Here is a 22630-nt window from a genome sequence, read left to right on the forward strand (position 1 = left end):
ACCTTAACAGAGCCCTAAACCTAACCAACACTTAACCCTAACACTTACCCTAACCCTAAAAATAATTTTAACCCTAAAACCTATCCTAACCTTAACCCTAACCCTAAACCCTAATGCTAAGACTAAGCTCAACCCTGACCCTTAACTTCAACTTCACCCTAAACCTAACCCTAAACCAAACCCTAACCCTAGAGCTACCCTAATCCTGACCCTAAAATTAACACAAACACCAAAACCTAACCCTAACACTAACTCTAAACCTAAACTTAACCTGATCATAACCTTAAAACAAACGCCTAACTCTAATATTTACACTAACACTAATCTTAACCTTCACCCTAAATCTAACCCTAAACTATCCCCTCACTCAAGCCCTATACCTAAACCTAACCCTAAAACTAACTCTAACCCTGACCCTAACCGTAACACTGTAAAACATCAGCTTGACTGTAAACCTAACACTAACCCTCACACGAACCCTAACCCTTTCTCTAAACCTAACCCTATCTCTAATAATAACCCTAACCCTGACCTAAACGTAACCCTTACCTAACTTTAAACTTAACCCTAACCTTAACTCTACCCTAACCCTAACAATAACTCTAAACCTAACCCTAAACCTAACCCTAACCCCTAGCACTAACTCTAACTCTAAAGCTAACCCTAACCCCAACCTAGCCCTACCCCTGACCGTAAACCTAGCCTTAACCCTAACCTTACCCCTACCCTAACCCGGACCCTAAACCTAACCCTAACACTAATCTTAATCCTAAATCTAACCTAAACCTTAACCCTAACCCTTACCCTAACCCTCACTATTAACTGAAAATTCACCCTAACCCTAACTCTAACACTAACCCTAACCATAGCACTTACCCTAAACCCTCACCTTAACTGTAAACCTAATGCTAACTCTCACCCTAACCCCTAAACCTATCCCCAACCCTAAACCTAAAGCTATCCCTAAACTTATCCCTAAGCCTAACCCAAACACGAACAGTAACCCTAATCTAACACTAACCCTAACATGAACCCTAAACTTAACCCTATCCTAACTGTAAACCTAACCTCTAACACTAAGTATAATCCTCACCGTAATCCTAACCCTTATCTTAACCCTCCCCCTGAACCGAAATGTCACTCTAACCCTGAATCTAAACCTAACACTAACCCTAAACGAAATTCCGAACCCGAACCCTAAGCCTAACCTTAACACTAACCTGAACACAAAATCAAACTCTAGCCCTAACCATAAGAATAACCCTCACCCCATCCTAAACTTCATCCAACCCTAACCCTAACTTTAACCCTAAACCTAAACCTAACCCAAACCCTAACCTTAAACCAAACTCTAGTCATAATGCTACTCCACCTCTAACCCTAAAACTAAGCCTTACATTAGCCCTGAACCTAAGTCTAGACCTAATCCTAACCCTAACCCTAAGTCTAACCTTGATCTTAAATAGAACACTAACTCTAATTCAAAACCTGAACCTAAACCGAAAACTTACGCTACACCTAACCCTAACCCTAACTCTAACCTTAAACATAACACTTACCCTAAACCCTCACCTTAACCATAAAACTAACCATAACCGTCACCCTAACCCCTAACCGTATCCTCCAATCCTAACCCTAATGCTCTGTCTAACCCTAACACTAACACTAACGAGAAACCCTAAGCCGTAACGATAACTCTAACCCGAACCCAAACCCTAACCCCAACCCAAACCCTAACCCCAAACACCAAAGCCTTACCTAAACCCTAACCCCAAACACCAAAGCCTTACCTAAAGCTTAACCCTAACTCTAACACTAACCCTAAACCTGATCATAAACCTAACCCTAACCATAAACCAAAACTAAGCATGACCAGAACCACAGTGACTAACCGAGACACTCACCCAAACCCTCACCCTAAACTAAATCTCTAACCCCTAACACCTTACCATAACCATAATCCGAACCCTACCCAACCCTAACCCTAAACCTAACCCTCACCCCAACCACAAAGCCTAACACAAACCGTCACCCTAACCCGAACCCTAACACTAAACTTAACCCTAACCTAAAATCTAACCCTCACCCTAAAAGTAAACAGAACCCGTAAACTTAACCCTAACACGAAACACAACCTTAACATTAACCTGAAAACTAAACCAAACCTTAGCCATAACCCTAACCCTAAACCTCACTCTATCTTAAACTTCACCCTATCCCTAAACTAAAGCTCACCCTAACACTAAACCTATCCCTACCCCTAAACCAAACCATAACCTTAACCTTGGCGCACATGTCAACCTAAAACTAACCCTTACAATAACTCTGATCCTAACCCTCACCCTAAACGGAATCCTAATCCTAACCCTGACCATAACCCTAACCTAACCTTAATCCAGACTTTGAACCTACCATAAGCTCAAACCTAACCCTAACCCCTAACAATAACTCTAACCCTAAACCTAAACCGAACCCTCACCTTTAACCAAAATTTCACCCTATCCAGAACCCTAAACCTAACCTAAATCCATTCAAATCCTAACCCTAACCAAAACTAAAGCTAACCCTAAACCTAACTCTAACCCTAACCCTAACCCTGACCCTAACCTGAACCCAACCCCTAAAACTAACCCGAACCCTAACCCTCACACTTAACATAAACTTCACCCTAACTGAAACCCTAACACGAAACATAATACTAAATATCCCCCAACTCTGACCCTAACCCTAATCCTAACCATAAACCTAACCCTAACCCTAAACTTAACCCGAACCCTGACCCTAACTCTATCTCTAACCCTAATTCTAACCCTAAAACTTACCCTACACAATCAGCTGAAATGGAAACCTAGCACTAACCCTCACACTAACGTCGAAACCTAAACCCTACCCTTAAGCTCACCTTATCTCTAACCTTAAACTAGCCCTAAACCTAACCATGACTTAACCCTAACACTTACCCTAACCCTAAAACTAATCTTAACCTTAAACCTAATCCTAACCTTAACTCTAACCCCTAACGCTAAGGCTAAGCTCAACCCTCACCCTTAACTTAAACTTCACCCTAACCCTAACCCTAAACCGAACCGTAACCCTAAACTAATCCTAATCCTGATCCTAACATTAATCCAAAGACCAAAACCTAACCCTAACACTAACCCTAACCTGATCCTAACCTTAACCCAAACACCTAACTCTAATATTTACCCTAACCCTCGTCTCAACCTTCACCCTAAACCTAAGCCTAACCCTAAAACTAAACCTAACCATAAACTATCCCCTCACTCTAGGCCTACACCTGGCCCTAACCCGAACCCTCACACTTAACATAAACTTCACCCTAACCGAAACCCTAACACGAAACATAATACTAAATATCCCCCAAATCTGACCCTAACCCTAATCCTAACCATAGACCTAACCCTAACCCTAAACTTAAACCTAACCCTGACCCTAACTCTATCTCTAAGCCTAATCCTAACCATAAAACTTACCCTACACACTCAGCTTAAATGGAAACCTAGCCCTAACCCTCACACTAACATCGAAACCTAAACCTACCCTTAACCTAATCTTATCTCTAACCTTAACAGAGCCCTAAACCTAACCAACACTTAACCCTAACACTTACCCTAACCCTAAAAATAATCTTAACCCTAAAACCTATCCTAACCTTAACCCTAACCCTAAACCCTAATGCTAAGACTAAGCTCAACCCTGACCCTTAACTTCAACTTCACCCTAAACCTAACCCTAAACCAAACCCTAACCCTAGAGCTACCCTAATCCTGACCCTAAAATTAACACAAACACCAAAACCTAACCCTAACACTAACTCTAAACCTAAACTTAACCTGATCATAACCTTAAAACAAACGCCTAACTCTAATATTTACACTAACACTAATCTTAACCTTCACCCTAAATCTAACCCTAAACTATCCCCTCACTCAAGCCCTATACCTAAACCTAACCCTAAAACTAACTCTAACCCTGACCCTAACCGTAACACTGTAAAACATCAGCTTGACTGTAAACCTAACACTAACCCTCACACGAACCCTAACCCTTTCTCTAAACCTAACCCTATCTCTAATAATAACCCTAACCCTGACCTAAACGTAACCCTTACCTAACTTTAAACTTAACCCTAACCTTAACTCTACCCGAACCCTAACAATAACTCTAAACCTAACCCTAAACCTAACCCTAACCCCTAGCACTAACTCTAACTCTAAAGCTAACCCTAACCCTAACCTAGCCCTACCCCTGACCGTAAACCTAGCCTTAACCCTAACCTTACCCCTACCCTAACCCGGACCCTAAACCTAACCCTAACACTAATCTTAATCCTAAATCTAACCTAAACCTTAACCCTAACCCTTACCCTAACCCTCACTATTAACTGAAAATTCACCCTAACCCTAACTCTAACACTAACCCTAACCATAGCACTTACCCTAAACCCTCACCTTAACTGTAAACCTAATGCTAACTCTCACCCTAACCCCTAAACCTATCCCCAACCCTAAACCTAAAGCTATCCCTAAACTTATCCCTAAGCCTAACCCAAACACGAACAGTAACCCTAATCTAACACTACCCCTAACATGAACCCTAAAATTAACCCTATCCTAACCGTAAACCTAACCCCTAACACTAAGTATAACCCTCACCGTAATCCTAACCCTTATCTTAACTCTCACCCTGAACCGAAATGTCACTCTAACCCTGAATCTAAACCTAACACTAACCCTAAACGAAATTCCGAACCCGAACCCGAACCCTAAGCCTAACATTAACACTAACCTGAACACAAAATCAAACTCTAGCCCTAACCATAAGAATAACCCTCACCCCATCCTAAACTTCATCCAACCCTAACCCTAACTTTAACCCTAAACCGAAACCTAACCCAAACCCTAACCTTAAACCAAACTCTAGTCATAATGCTACTCCACCTCTAACCCTAAAACTAAGCCTTACATTAGCCCTGACCCTAAGTCTAGACCTAATCCTAACCCTAACCCTAAGTCTAACCTTGATCTTAAATAGAACACTAACTCTAATTCAAAACCTGAACCTAAACCGAAAACTTACGCTACACCTAACCCTAACCATAACTCAAACCTTAAACATAACACTTACCCTAAACCCTCACCTTAACCATAAAACTAACCATAACCGTCACCCTAACCCCTAACCGTATCCTCCAACCCTAACCCTAATGCTCTGTCTAACCCTAACACTAACACTAACGAGAAACCCTAAGCCGTAACGATAACTCTAACCCGAACCCAAACCCTAACCCCAACCCAAACCCTAACCCCAAACACCAAAGCCTTACCTAAACCCTAACCCCAAACACCAAAGCCTTACCTAAAGCTTAACCCTAACTCTAACACTAACCCTAAACCTGATCATAAACCTAACCCTAACCATAAACCAAAACTAAGCATGACCAGAACCACAGTGACTAACCGAGACACTCACCCAAACCCTCACCCTAAACTAAATCTCTAACCCCTAACACCTTACCATAACCATAATCCGAACCCTACCCAACCCTAACCCTAAACCTAACCCTCACCCCAACCACAAAGCCTAACACAAACCGTCACCCTAACCCGAACCCTAACACTAAACTTAACCCTAACCTAAAATCTAACCCTCACCCTAAAAGTAAACAGAACCCGTAAACTTAACCCTAACACGAAACACAACCTTAACATTAACCTGAAAACTAAACCAAACCTTAGCCATAACCCTAACCCTAAACCTCACTCTATCTTAAACTTCACCCTATCCCTAAACTAAAGCTCACCCTAACACTAAACCTATCCCTACCCCTAAACCAAACCATAACCTTAACCTTGGCGCACATGTCAACCTAAAACTAACCCTTACAATAACTCTGATCCTAACCCTCACCCTAAACGGAATCCTAATCCTAACCCTGACCATAACCCTAACCTAACCTTAATCCAGACTTTGAACCTACCATAAGCTCAAACCTAACCCTAACCCCTAACAATAACTCTAACCCTAAACCTAAACCGAACCCTCACCTTTAACCAAAATTTCACCCTATCCAGAACCCTAAACCTAACCTAAATCCATTCAAATCCTAACCCTAACCAAAACTAAAGCTAACCCTAAACCTAACTCTAACCCTAACCCTAACCCTGACCCTAACCTGAACCCAACCCCTAAAACTAACCCGAACCCTAACCCTCACACTTAACATAAACTTCACCCTAACTGAAACCCTAACACGAAACATAATACTAAATATCCCCCAACTCTGACCCTAACCCTAATCCTAACCATAAACCTAACCCTAACCCTAAACTTAACCCGAACCCTGACCCTAACTCTATCTCTAACCCTAATTCTAACCCTAAAACTTACCCTACACAATCAGCTGAAATGGAAACCTAGCACTAACCCTCACACTAACGTCGAAACCTAAACCCTACCCTTAAGCTCACCTTATCTCTAACCTTAAACTAGCCCTAAACCTAACCATGACTTAACCCTAACACTTACCCTAACCCTAAAACTAATCTTAACCTTAAACCTAATCCTAACCTTAACTCTAACCCCTAACGCTAAGGCTAAGCTCAACCCTCACCCTTAACTTAAACTTCACCCTAACCCTAACCCTAAACCGAACCGTAACCCTAAACTAATCCTAATCCTGATCCTAACATTAATCCAAAGACCAAAACCTAACCCTAACACTAACCCTAACCTGATCCTAACCTTAACCCAAACACCTAACTCTAATATTTACCCTAACCCTCGTCTCAACCTTCACCCTAAACCTAAGCCTAACCCTAAAACTAAACCTAACCATAAACTATCCCCTCACTCTAGGCCTACACCTGGCCCTAACCCGAACCCTCACACTTAACATAAACTTCACCCTAACCGAAACCCTAACACGAAACATAATACTAAATATCCCCCAACTCTGACCCTAACCCTAATCCTAACCATAGACCTAACCCTAACCCTAAACTTAAACCTAACCCTGACCCTAACTCTATCTCTAAGCCTAATCCTAACCATAAAACTTACCCTACACACTCAGCTTAAATGGAAACCTAGCCCTAACCCTCACACTAACATCGAAACCTAAACCTACCCTTAACCTAATCTTATCTCTAACCTTAACAGAGCCCTAAACCTAACCAACACTTAACCCTAACACTTACCCTAACCCTAAAAATAATCTTAACCCTAAAACCTATCCTAACCTTAACCCTAACCCTAAACCCTAATGCTAAGACTAAGCTCAACCCTGACCCTTAACTTCAACTTCACCCTAAACCTAACCCTAAACCAAACCCTAACCCTAGAGCTACCCTAATCCTGACCCTAAAATTAACACAAACACCAAAACCTAACCCTAACACTAACTCTAAACCTAAACTTAACCTGATCATAACCTTAAAACAAACGCCTAACTCTAATATTTACACTAACACTAATCTTAACCTTCACCCTAAATCTAACCCTAAACTATCCCCTCACTCAAGCCCTATACCTAAACCTAACCCTAAAACTAACTCTAACCCTGACCCTAACCGTAACACTGTAAAACATCAGCTTGACTGTAAACCTAACACTAACCCTCACACGAACCCTAACCCTTTCTCTAAACCTAACCCTATCTCTAATAATAACCCTAACCCTGACCTAAACGTAACCCTTACCTAACTTTAAACTTAACCCTAACCTTAACTCTACCCTAACCCTAACAATAACTCTAAACCTAACCCTAAACCTAACCCTAACCCCTAGCACTAACTCTAACTCTAAAGCTAACCCTAACCCCAACCTAGCCCTACCCCTGACCGTAAACCTAGCCTTAACCCTAACCTTACCCCTACCCTAACCCGGACCCTAAACCTAACCCTAACACTAATCTTAATCCTAAATCTAACCTAAACCTTAACCCTAACCCTTACCCTAACCCTCACTATTAACTGAAAATTCACCCTAACCCTAACTCTAACACTAACCCTAACCATAGCACTTACCCTAAACCCTCACCTTAACTGTAAACCTAATGCTAACTCTCACCCTAACCCCTAAACCTATCCCCAACCCTAAACCTAAAGCTATCCCTAAACTTATCCCTAAGCCTAACCCAAACACGAACAGTAACCCTAATCTAACACTACCCCTAACATGAACCCTAAAATTAACCCTATCCTAACCGTAAACCTAACCCCTAACACTAAGTATAACCCTCACCGTAATCCTAACCCTTATCTTAACTCTCACCCTGAACCGAAATGTCACTCTAACCCTGAATCTAAACCTAACACTAACCCTAAACGAAATTCCGAACCCGAACCCGAACCCTAAGCCTAACATTAACACTAACCTGAACACAAAATCAAACTCTAGCCCTAACCATAAGAATAACCCTCACCCCATCCTAAACTTCATCCAACCCTAACCCTAACTTTAACCCTAAACCGAAACCTAACCCAAACCCTAACCTTAAACCAAACTCTAGTCATAATGCTACTCCACCTCTAACCCTAAAACTAAGCCTTACATTAGCCCTGAACCTAAGTCTAGACCTAATCCTAACCCTAACCCTAAGTCTAACCTTGATCTTAAATAGAACACTAACTCTAATTCAAAACCTGAACCTAAACCGAAAACTTACGCTACACCTAACCCTAACCATAACTCAAACCTTAAACATAACACTTACCCTAAACCCTCACCTTAACCATAAAACTAACCATAACCGTCACCCTAACCCCTAACCGTATCCTCCAACCCTAACCCTAATGCTCTGTCTAACCCTAACACTAACACTAACGAGAAACCCTAAGCCGTAACGATAACTCTAACCCGAACCCAAACCCTAACCCCAACCCAAACCCTAACCCCAAACACCAAAGCCTTACCTAAACCCTAACCCCAAACACCAAAGCCTTACCTAAAGCTTAACCCTAACTCTAACACTAACCCTAAACCTGATCATAAACCTAACCCTAACCATAAACCAAAACTAAGCATGACCAGAACCACAGTGACTAACCGAGACACTCACCCAAACCCTCACCCTAAACTAAATCTCTAACCCCTAACACCTTACCATAACCATAATCCGAACCCTACCCAACCCTAACCCTAAACCTAACCCTCACCCCAACCACAAAGCCTAACACAAACCGTCACCCTAACCCGAACCCTAACACTAAACTTAACCCTAACCTAAAATCTAACCCTCACCCTAAAAGTAAACAGAACCCGTAAACTTAACCCTAACACGAAACACAACCTTAACATTAACCTGAAAACTAAACCAAACCTTAGCCATAACCCTAACCCTAAACCTCACTCTATCTTAAACTTCACCCTATCCCTAAACTAAAGCTCACCCTAACACTAAACCTATCCCTACCCCTAAACCAAACCATAACCTTAACCTTGGCGCACATGTCAACCTAAAACTAACCCTTACAATAACTCTGATCCTAACCCTCACCCTAAACGGAATCCTAATCCTAACCCTGACCATAACCCTAACCTAACCTTAATCCAGACTTTGAACCTACCATAAGCTCAAACCTAACCCTAACCCCTAACAATAACTCTAACCCTAAACCTAAACCGAACCCTCACCTTTAACCAAAATTTCACCCTATCCAGAACCCTAAACCTAACCTAAATCCATTCAAATCCTAACCCTAACCAAAACTAAAGCTAACCCTAAACCTAACTCTAACCCTAACCCTAACCCTGACCCTAACCTGAACCCAACCCCTAAAACTAACCCGAACCCTAACCCTCACACTTAACATAAACTTCACCCTAACTGAAACCCTAACACGAAACATAATACTAAATATCCCCCAACTCTGACCCTAACCCTAATCCTAACCATAAACCTAACCCTAACCCTAAACTTAACCCGAACCCTGACCCTAACTCTATCTCTAACCCTAATTCTAACCCTAAAACTTACCCTACACAATCAGCTGAAATGGAAACCTAGCACTAACCCTCACACTAACGTCGAAACCTAAACCCTACCCTTAAGCTCACCTTATCTCTAACCTTAAACTAGCCCTAAACCTAACCATGACTTAACCCTAACACTTACCCTAACCCTAAAACTAATCTTAACCTTAAACCTAATCCTAACCTTAACTCTAACCCCTAACGCTAAGGCTAAGCTCAACCCTCACCCTTAACTTAAACTTCACCCTAACCCTAACCCTAAACCGAACCGTAACCCTAAACTAATCCTAATCCTGATCCTAACATTAATCCAAAGACCAAAACCTAACCCTAACACTAACCCTAACCTGATCCTAACCTTAACCCAAACACCTAACTCTAATATTTACCCTAACCCTCGTCTCAACCTTCACCCTAAACCTAAGCCTAACCCTAAAACTAAACCTAACCATAAACTATCCCCTCACTCTAGGCCTACACCTGGCCCTAACCCGAACCCTCACACTTAACATAAACTTCACCCTAACCGAAACCCTAACACGAAACATAATACTAAATATCCCCCAACTCTGACCCTAACCCTAATCCTAACCATAGACCTAACCCTAACCCTAAACTTAAACCTAACCCTGACCCTAACTCTATCTCTAAGCCTAATCCTAACCATAAAACTTACCCTACACACTCAGCTTAAATGGAAACCTAGCCCTAACCCTCACACTAACATCGAAACCTAAACCTACCCTTAACCTAATCTTATCTCTAACCTTAACAGAGCCCTAAACCTAACCAACACTTAACCCTAACACTTACCCTAACCCTAAAAATAATCTTAACCCTAAAACCTATCCTAACCTTAACCCTAACCCTAAACCCTAATGCTAAGACTAAGCTCAACCCTGACCCTTAACTTCAACTTCACCCTAAACCTAACCCTAAACCAAACCCTAACCCTAGAGCTACCCTAATCCTGACCCTAAAATTAACACAAACACCAAAACCTAACCCTAACACTAACTCTAAACCTAAACTTAACCTGATCATAACCTTAAAACAAACGCCTAACTCTAATATTTACACTAACACTAATCTTAACCTTCACCCTAAATCTAACCCTAAACTATCCCCTCACTCAAGCCCTATACCTAAACCTAACCCTAAAACTAACTCTAACCCTGACCCTAACCGTAACACTGTAAAACATCAGCTTGACTGTAAACCTAACACTAACCCTCACACGAACCCTAACCCTTTCCCTAAACCTAACCCTATCTCTAATAATAACCCTAACCCTGACCTAAACGTAACCCTTACCTAACTTTAAACTTAACCCTAACCTGAACCCTATCCTAACCCTAACCCTAACAATAACTCTAAACCTGACCCTAAACCTAACCCTCAACCCTAGCACTAACTCTAACTCTAAACCTAACCCTAACCCTAACCTAGCCCTACCCCTGACCGTAAACCTAGCCTTAACCCTAACCTTACCCCTACCCTAACCCTGACCCAAAACCTAACCCTAACACTAATCTTAATCCTAAATCTAACCTTAACCTTAACCCTAACCCTTACCCTAACCCTCTCTATTAAATGAAAATTCACCCTAACCCTAACTCTAACACTAACCCTAACCATAACACTTACCCTAAACCCTCACCTTAACTGTAAACCTAATGCTAACCCTCACCCTAACCCCTAAGCCTATCCCCAACCCTAAACCTAAAGCTATCCCTAAACTTATCCCTAAGCCTAACCCAAACACGAACAGTAACCCTAATCTAACACTAACCCTAACATTAACCCTAAACTTAACCCTATCCTAACCGTAAACCTAACCTCTAACACTAAGTATAATCCTCACCGTAATCCTAACCCTTATCTTAACCCTCACCCTGAACCGAAATGTCACTCTAACCCTGAACCTAAACCTAACACTAACCCTAAACGAAATTCCCAACCCGAACCCGAACCCTAAACCTAACCTTAACACTAACCTGAACACAAAATCAAACTCTAGCCCTAACCAAAGAATAACCCTCACCCCATCCTAAACTTCATCCAACCCTAACCCTAACTTTAACCCTAAACCTAAACCTAACCCAAACCCTAACCTTAAACCAAACTCTAGTCATAACGCTACTCCACCTCTAACCCTAAAACTAAGCCTTACATTAGCCCTGAACCTAAGTCTAGACCTAATCCTAATCCTAACCGTAGACCTAATCCTAACCCTAACCCTAACTCTAACCTTGATCTTAAATAGAACACTAACTCTAATTCGAAACCTGAACCGAAACCGAAAACTTACGCTACACCTAACCCTAACCCTAAACCTAAACCTAACTCTAACCTTAAACATAACACTTACCCTAAACCCTCACCTTAACCGTAAAACTAACCATAACCCTCAGCCTAACCCCAACCGTATCCTCCAACCCTAACCCTAATGCTCTGCCTAACCCTAACCCTAACACTAACGAGAAACCCTAAGCCGTAACGATAACTCTAACCCGAACCCAAACCCTAACCCCAACCCAAACCCTAACCCCAAACACCAAAGCCTTACCTAAACCCTAACCCCAAACACCAAAGCCTTACCTAAAGCTTAACCCTAACTCTAACACTAACCCTAAACCTGATCATAAACCTAACCCTAACCATAAACCAAAACTAAGCATGACCAGAACCACAGTGACTAACCGAGACACTCACCCAAACCCTCACCCTAAACTAAATCTCTAACCCCTAACACCTTACCATAACCATAATCCGAACCCTACCCAACCCTAAACCTAACCCTCACCCCAACCACAAAGCCTAACACAAACCGTCACCCTAACCCGAACCCTAACACTAAACTTAACCCTAACCTAAAATCTAACCCTCACCCTAAAAGTAAACAGAACCCGTAAACTTAACCCTAACACGAAACACAACCTTAACATTAACCTGAAAACTAAACCAAACCTTAGCCATAACCCTAACCCTAAACCTCACTCTATCTTAAACTTCACCCTATCCCTAAACTAAAGCTCACCCTAACACTAAACCTATCCCTACCCCTAAACCAAACCATAATCTTAACCTTGGCGCACATGTCAACCTAAAACTAACCCTTACAATAACTCTGATCCTAACCCTCACCCTAAACGGAATCCTAATCCTAACCCTGAACATAACCCTAACCTAACCTTAACCCAGACTTTAAACCTACCATAAGCTCAAACCTAACCCTAACCCCTAACAAAAACTCTAACCCTAAACCTAAACCGAACCCTCACCTTTAACCAAAATTTCACCCTATCCAGAACCCTAAACCTAACCTAAATCCATTCAAATCCTAACCCTAACCAAAACTAAAGCTAACCCTAAACCTAACTCTAACCCTAACCCTAACCCTAAACCTAACCCAAACCCTATCCCTGACCCTAACCTGAACCCACCCCTAAAACTAACCCGAACCCTAACCCTCACACTTAACATAAACTTCACCCTAAGCGAAACCCTAACACGAAACGTAATACTAAATATCCCCCAACTCTGACCCTAACCCTAATCCTAACCATAAACCTAACCCTAACCCTAAACTTAACCCGAACCCTGACCCTAACTCTATCTCTAACCCTAATTCTAACCCTAGAACTTACCCTACACACTCAGCTCAAATGGAAACCTAGCACTAACCCTCACACTAACGTCGAAACCTAAACACTACCCTTAAGCTAACCTTACCTCTAACCTTAAACTAGCCCTAAACCTAACCATGACTTAACCCTAACACTTAACCTAACCCTAAAACTAATCTTAACCCTAAAACCTATCCTAACCTTAACCCTAACCCTAAACCCTAATGCTAAGTCTAAGCTCAACCCTGACCCTTAACTTCAACTTCACCCTAACCCTAACCCTAAACCAAACCCTAACCCTAAAGCTACCCTAATCCTGACCCTAACATTAACACAAACACCAAAACCTAACCCTAACTCTAACTCGAAACCTAAACTTAACCTGATCATAACCTTAACACAAACGCCTAACTCTAATATTTACACTAACACTAATCTTAACCTTCACCCTAAATCTAACCCTAAACTATCGCCTCACTCAAGCCCTACACCTAAACCTAACCCTAAACCTAACTCTAACCCTGACCCTAACCGTAACACTGTAAAACATCAGCTTAACTGTAAACCTAACACTAACCCTCACACGAACCCTAACCCTTTCTCTAAACCTAACCCTATCTCTAATAATAACCCTAACCCTGACCTAAACGTAACCCTTACCTAACTTTAAACTTAACCCTAACCTTAACTCTACCCTAACCCTAACAATAACTCTAAACCTAACCCTAAACCTAACCCTAACCCCTAGCACTAACTCTAACTCTAAAGCTAACCCTAACCCTAACCTAGCCCTACCCCTGACCGTAAACCTAGCCTTAACCCTAACCTTACCCCTACCCTAACCCGGACCCTAAACCTAACCCTAACACTAATCTTAATCCTAAATCTAACCTAAACCTTAACCCTAACCCTTACCCTAACCCTCACTATTAACTGAAAATTCACCCTAACCCTAACTCTAACACTAACCCTAACCATAGCACTTACCCTAAACCCTCACCTTAACTGTAAACCTAATGCTAACTCTCACCCTAACCCCTAAACCTATCCCCAACCCTAAACCTAAAGCTATCCCTAAACTTATCCCTAAGCCTAACCCAAACACGAACAGTAACCCTAATCTAACACTACCCCTAACATGAACCCTAAAATTAACCCTATCCTAACCGTAAACCTAACCCCTAACACTAAGTATAACCCTCACCGTAATCCTAACCCTTATCTTAACTCTCACCCTGAACCGAAATGTCACTCTAACCCTGAATCTAAACCTAACACTAACCCTAAACGAAATTCCGAACCCGAACCCGAACCCTAAGCCTAACATTAACACTAACCTGAACACAAAATCAAACTCTAGCCCTAACCATAAGAATAACCCTCACCCCATCCTAAACTTCATCCAACCCTAACCCTAACTTTAACCCTAAACCGAAACCTAACCCAAACCCTAACCTTAAACCAAACTCTAGTCATAATGCTACTCCACCTCTAACCCTAAAACTAAGCCTTACATTAGCCCTGAACCTAAGTCTAGACCTAATCCTAACCCTAACCCTAAGTCTAACCTTGATCTTAAATAGAACACTAACTCTAATTCAAAACCTGAACCTAAACCGAAAACTTACGCTACACCTAACCCTAACCATAACTCAAACCTTAAACATAACACTTACCCTAAACCCTCACCTTAACCATAAAACTAACCATAACCGTCACCCTAACCCCTAACCGTATCCTCCAACCCTAACCCTAATGCTCTGTCTAACCCTAACACTAACACTAACGAGAAACCCTAAGCCGTAACGATAACTCTAACCCGAACCCAAACCCTAACCCCAACCCAAACCCTAACCCCAAACACCAAAGCCTTACCTAAACCCTAACCCCAAACACCAAAGCCTTACCTAAAGCTTAACCCTAACTCTAACACTAACCCTAAACCTGATCATAAACCTAACCCTAACCATAAACCAAAACTAAGCATGACCAGAACCACAGTGACTAACCGAGACACTCACCCAAACCCTCACCCTAAACTAAATCTCTAACCCCTAACACCTTACCATAACCATAATCCGAACCCTACCCAACCCTAACCCTAAACCTAACCCTCACCCCAACCACAAAGCCTAACACAAACCGTCACCCTAACCCGAACCCTAACACTAAACTTAACCCTAACCTAAAATCTAACCCTCACCCTAAAAGTAAACAGAACCCGTAAACTTAACCCTAACACGAAACACAACCTTAACATTAACCTGAAAACTAAACCAAACCTTAGCCATAACCCTAACCCTAAACCTCACTCTATCTTAAACTTCACCCTATCCCTAAACTAAAGCTCACCCTAACACTAAACCTATCCCTACCCCTAAACCAAACCATAACCTTAACCTTGGCGCACATGTCAACCTAAAACTAACCCTTACAATAACTCTGATCCTAACCCTCACCCTAAACGGAATCCTAATCCTAACCCTGACCATAACCCTAACCTAACCTTAATCCAGACTTTGAACCTACCATAAGCTCAAACCTAACCCTAACCCCTAACAATAACTCTAACCCTAAACCTAAACCGAACCCTCACCTTTAACCAAAATTTCACCCTATCCAGAACCCTAAACCTAACCTAAATCCATTCAAATCCTAACCCTAACCAAAACTAAAGCTAACCCTAAACCTAACTCTAACCCTAACCCTAACCCTGACCCTAACCTGAACCCAACCCCTAAAACTAACCCGAACCCTAACCCTCACACTTAACATAAACTTCACCCTAACTGAAACCCTAACACGAAACATAATACTAAATATCCCCCAACTCTGACCCTAACCCTAATCCTAACCATAAACCTAACCCTAACCCTAAACTTAACCCGAACCCTGACCCTAACTCTATCTCTAACCCTAATTCTAACCCTAAAACTTACCCTACACAATCAGCTGAAATGGAAACCTAGCACTAACCCTCACACTAACGTCGAAACCTAAACCCTACCCTTAAGCTCACCTTATCTCTAACCTTAAACTAGCCCTAAACCTAACCATGACTTAACCCTAACACTTACCCTAACCCTAAAACTAATCTTAACCTTAAACCTAATCCTAACCTTAACTCTAACCCCTAACGCTAAGGCTAAGCTCAACCCTCACCCTTAACTTAAACTTCACCCTAACCCTAACCCTAAACCGAACCGTAACCCTAAACTAATCCTAATCCTGATCCTAACATTAATCCAAAGACCAAAACCTAACCCTAACACTAACCCTAACCTGATCCTAACCTTAACCCAAACACCTAACTCTAATATTTACCCTAACCCTCGTCTCAACCTTCACCCTAAACCTAAGCCTAACCCTAAAACTAAACCTAACCATAAACTATCCCCTCACTCTAGGCCTACACCTGGCCCTAACCCGAACCCTCACACTTAACATAAACTTCACCCTAACCGAAACCCTAACACGAAACATAATACTAAATATCCCCCAACTCTGACCCTAACCCTAATCCTAACCATAGACCTAACCCTAACCCTAAACTTAAACCTAACCCTGACCCTAACTCTATCTCTAAGCCTAATCCTAACCATAAAACTTACCCTACACACTCAGCTTAAATGGAAACCTAGCCCTAACCCTCACACTAACATCGAAACCTAAACCTACCCTTAACCTAATCTTATCTCTAACCTTAACAGAGCCCTAAACCTAACCAACACTTAACCCTAACACTTACCCTAACCCTAAAAATAATCTTAACCCTAAAACCTATCCTAACCTTAACCCTAACCCTAAACCCTAATGCTAAGACTAAGCTCAACCCTGACCCTTAACTTCAACTTCACCCTAAACCTAACCCTAAACCAAACCCTAACCCTAGAGCTACCCTAATCCTGACCCTAAAATTAACACAAACACCAAAACCTAACCCTAACACTAACTCTAAACCTAAACTTAACCTGATCATAACCTTAAAACAAACGCCTAACTCTAATATTTACACTAACACTAATCTTAACCTTCACCCTAAATCTAACCCTAAACTATCCCCTCACTCAAGCCCTATACCTAAACCTAACCCTAAAACTAACTCTAACCCTGACCCTAACCGTAACACTGTAAAACATCAGCTTGACTGTAAACCTAACACTAACCCTCACACGAACCCTAACCCTTTCCCTAAACCTAACCCTATCTCTAATAATAACCCTAACCCTGACCTAAACGTAACCCTTACCTAACTTTAAACTTAACCCTAACCTGAACCCTATCCTAACCCTAACCCTAACAATAACTCTAAACCTGACCCTAAACCTAACCCTCAACCCTAGCACTAACTCTAACTCTAAACCTAACCCTAACCCTAACCTAGCCCTACCCCTGACCGTAAACCTAGCCTTAACCCTAACCTTACCCCTACCCTAACCCTGACCCAAAACCTAACCCTAACACTAATCTTAATCCTAAATCTAACCTTAACCTTAACCCTAACCCTTACCCTAACCCTCTCTATTAAATGAAAATTCACCCTAACCCTAACTCTAACACTAACCCTAACCATAACACTTACCCTAAACCCTCACCTTAACTGTAAACCTAATGCTAACCCTCACCCTAACCCCTAAGCCTATCCCCAACCCTAAACCTAAAGCTATCCCTAAACTTATCCCTAAGCCTAACCCAAACACGAACAGTAACCCTAATCTAACACTAACCCTAACATTAACCCTAAACTTAACCCTATCCTAACCGTAAACCTAACCTCTAACACTAAGTATAATCCTCACCGTAATCCTAACCCTTATCTTAACCCTCACCCTGAACCGAAATGTCACTCTAACCCTGAACCTAAACCTAACACTAACCCTAAACGAAATTCCCAACCCGAACCCGAACCCTAAACCTAACCTTAACACTAACCTGAACACAAAATCAAACTCTAGCCCTAACCAAAGAATAACCCTCACCCCATCCTAAACTTCATCCAACCCTAACCCTAACTTTAACCCTAAACCTAAACCTAACCCAAACCCTAACCTTAAACCAAACTCTAGTCATAACGCTACTCCACCTCTAACCCTAAAACTAAGCCTTACATTAGCCCTGAACCTAAGTCTAGACCTAATCCTAATCCTAACCGTAGACCTAATCCTAACCCTAACCCTAACTCTAACCTTGATCTTAAATAGAACACTAACTCTAATTCGAAACCTGAACCGAAACCGAAAACTTACGCTACACCTAACCCTAACCCTAAACCTAAACCTAACTCTAACCTTAAACATAACACTTACCCTAAACCCTCACCTTAACCGTAAAACTAACCATAACCCTCAGCCTAACCCCAACCGTATCCTCCAACCCTAACCCTAATGCTCTGCCTAACCCTAACCCTAACACTAACGAGAAACCCTAAGCCGTAACGATAACTCTAACCCGAACCCAAACCCTAACCCCAACCCAAACCCTAACCCCAAACACCAAAGCCTTACCTAAACCCTAACCCCAAACACCAAAGCCTTACCTAAAGCTTAACCCTAACTCTAACACTAACCCTAAACCTGATCATAAACCTAACCCTAACCATAAACCAAAACTAAGCATGACCAGAACCACAGTGACTAACCGAGACACTCACCCAAACCCTCACCCTAAACTAAATCTCTAACCCCTAACACCTTACCATAACCATAATCCGAACCCTACCCAACCCTAAACCTAACCCTCACCCCAACCACAAAGCCTAACACAAACCGTCACCCTAACCCGAACCCTAACACTAAACTTAACCCTAACCTAAAATCTAACCCTCACCCTAAAAGTAAACAGAACCCGTAAACTTAACCCTAACACGAAACACAACCTTAACATTAACCTGAAAACTAAACCAAACCTTAGCCATAACCCTAACCCTAAACCTCACTCTATCTTAAACTTCACCCTATCCCTAAACTAAAGCTCACCCTAACACTAAACCTATCCCTACCCCTAAACCAAACCATAATCTTAACCTTGGCGCACATGTCAACCTAAAACTAACCCTTACAATAACTCTGATCCTAACCCTCACCCTAAACGGAATCCTAATCCTAACCCTGAACATAACCCTAACCTAACCTTAACCCAGACTTTAAACCTACCATAAGCTCAAACCTAACCCTAACCCCTAACAAAAACTCTAACCCTAAACCTAAACCGAACCCTCACCTTTAACCAAAATTTCACCCTATCCAGAACCCTAAACCTAACCTAAATCCATTCAAATCCTAACCCTAACCAAAACTAAAGCTAACCCTAAACCTAACTCTAACCCTAACCCTAACCCTAAACCTAACCCAAACCCTATCCCTGACCCTAACCTGAACCCACCCCTAAAACTAACCCGAACCCTAACCCTCACACTTAACATAAACTTCACCCTAAGCGAAACCCTAACACGAAACGTAATACTAAATATCCCCCAACTCTGACCCTAACCCTAATCCTAACCATAAACCTAACCCTAACCCTAAACTTAACCCGAACCCTGACCCTAACTCTATCTCTAACCCTAATTCTAACCCTAGAACTTACCCTACACACTCAGCTCAAATGGAAACCTAGCACTAACCCTCACACTAACGTCGAAACCTAAACACTACCCTTAAGCTAACCTTACCTCTAACCTTAAACTAGCCCTAAACCTAACCATGACTTAACCCTAACACTTAACCTAACCCTAAAACTAATCTTAACCCTAAAACCTATCCTAACCTTAACCCTAACCCTAAACCCTAATGCTAAGTCTAAGCTCAACCCTGACCCTTAACTTCAACTTCACCCTAACCCTAACCCTAAACCAAACCCTAACCCTAAAGCTACCCTAATCCTGACCCTAACATTAACACAAACACCAAAACCTAACCCTAACTCTAACTCGAAACCTAAACTTAACCTGATCATAACCTTAACACAAACGCCTAACTCTAATATTTACACTAACACTAATCTTAACCTTCACCCTAAATCTAACCCTAAACTATCGCCTCACTCAAGCCCTACACCTAAACCTAACCCTAAACCTAACTCTAACCCTGACCCTAACCGTAACACTGTAAAACATCAGCTTAACTGTAAACCTAACACTAACCCTCACACGAACCCTAACCCTTTCTCTAAACCTAACCCTATCTCTAATAATAACCCTAACCCTGACCTAAACGTAACCCTTACCTAACTTTAAACTTAACCCTAACCTTAACTCTACCCTAACCCTAACAATAACTCTAAACCTAACCCTAAACCTAACCCTAACCCCTAGCACTAACTCTAACTCTAAAGCTAACCCTAACCCTAACCTAGCCCTACCCCTGACCGTAAACCTAGCCTTAACCCTAACCTTACCCCTACCCTAACCCGGACCCTAAACCTAACCCTAACACTAATCTTAATCCTAAATCTAACCTAAACCTTAACCCTAACCCTTACCCTAACCCTCACTATTAACTGAAAATTCACCCTAACCCTAACTCTAACACTAACCCTAACCATAGCACTTACCCTAAACCCTCACCTTAACTGTAAACCTAATGCTAACTCTCACCCTAACCCCTAAACCTATCCCCAACCCTAAACCTAAAGCTATCCCTAAACTTATCCCTAAGCCTAACCCAAACACGAACAGTAACCCTAATCTAACACTACCCCTAACATGAACCCTAAAATTAACCCTATCCTAACCGTAAACCTAACCCCTAACACTAAGTATAACCCTCACCGTAATCCTAACCCTTATCTTAACTCTCACCCTGAACCGAAATGTCACTCTAACCCTGAATCTAAACCTAACACTAACCCTAAACGAAATTCCGAACCCGAACCCGAACCCTAAGCCTAACATTAACACTAACCTGAACACAAAATCAAACTCTAGCCCTAACCATAAGAATAACCCTCACCCCATCCTAAACTTCATCCAACCCTAACCCTAACTTTAACCCTAAACCGAAACCTAACCCAAACCCTAACCTTAAACCAAACTCTAGTCATAATGCTACTCCACCTCTAACCCTAAAACTAAGCCTTACATTAGCCCTGAACCTAAGTCTAGACCTAATCCTAACCCTAACCCTAAGTCTAACCTTGATCTTAAATAGAACACTAACTCTAATTCAAAACCTGAACCTAAACCGAAAACTTACGCTACACCTAACCCTAACCATAACTCAAACCTTAAACATAACACTTACCCTAAACCCTCACCTTAACCATAAAACTAACCATAACCGTCACCCTAACCCCTAACCGTATCCTCCAACCCTAACCCTAATGCTCTGTCTAACCCTAACACTAACACTAACGAGAAACCCTAAGCCGTAACGATAACTCTAACCCGAACCCAAACCCTAACCCCAACCCAAACCCTAACCCCAAACACCAAAGCCTTACCTAAACCCTAACCCCAAACACCAAAGCCTTACCTAAAGCTTAACCCTAACTCTAACACTAACCCTAAACCTGATCATAAACCTAACCCTAACCATAAACCAAAACTAAGCATGACCAGAACCACAGTGACTAACCGAGACACTCACCCAAACCCTCACCCTAAACTAAATCTCTAACCCCTAACACCTTACCATAACCATAATCCGAACCCTACCCAACCCTAACCCTAAACCTAACCCTCACCCCAACCACAAAGCCTAACACAAACCGTCACCCTAACCCGAACCCTAACACTAAACTTAACCCTAACCTAAAATCTAACCCTCACCCTAAAAGTAAACAGAACCCGTAAACTTAACCCTAACACGAAACACAACCTTAACATTAACCTGAAAACTAAACCAAACCTTAGCCATAACCCTAACCCTAAACCTCACTCTATCTTAAACTTCACCCTATCCCTAAACTAAAGCTCACCCTAACACTAAACCTATCCCTACCCCTAAACCAAACCATAACCTTAACCTTGGCGCACATGTCAACCTAAAACTAACCCTTACAATAAC

This window comes from Elephas maximus (genome assembly GCF_024166365.1).
Source record: "Elephas maximus indicus isolate mEleMax1 chromosome Y unlocalized genomic scaffold, mEleMax1 primary haplotype SUPER_Y_unloc_1, whole genome shotgun sequence".
NCBI classification, from domain to species: Eukaryota; Metazoa; Chordata; class Mammalia; order Proboscidea; family Elephantidae; genus Elephas; species Elephas maximus.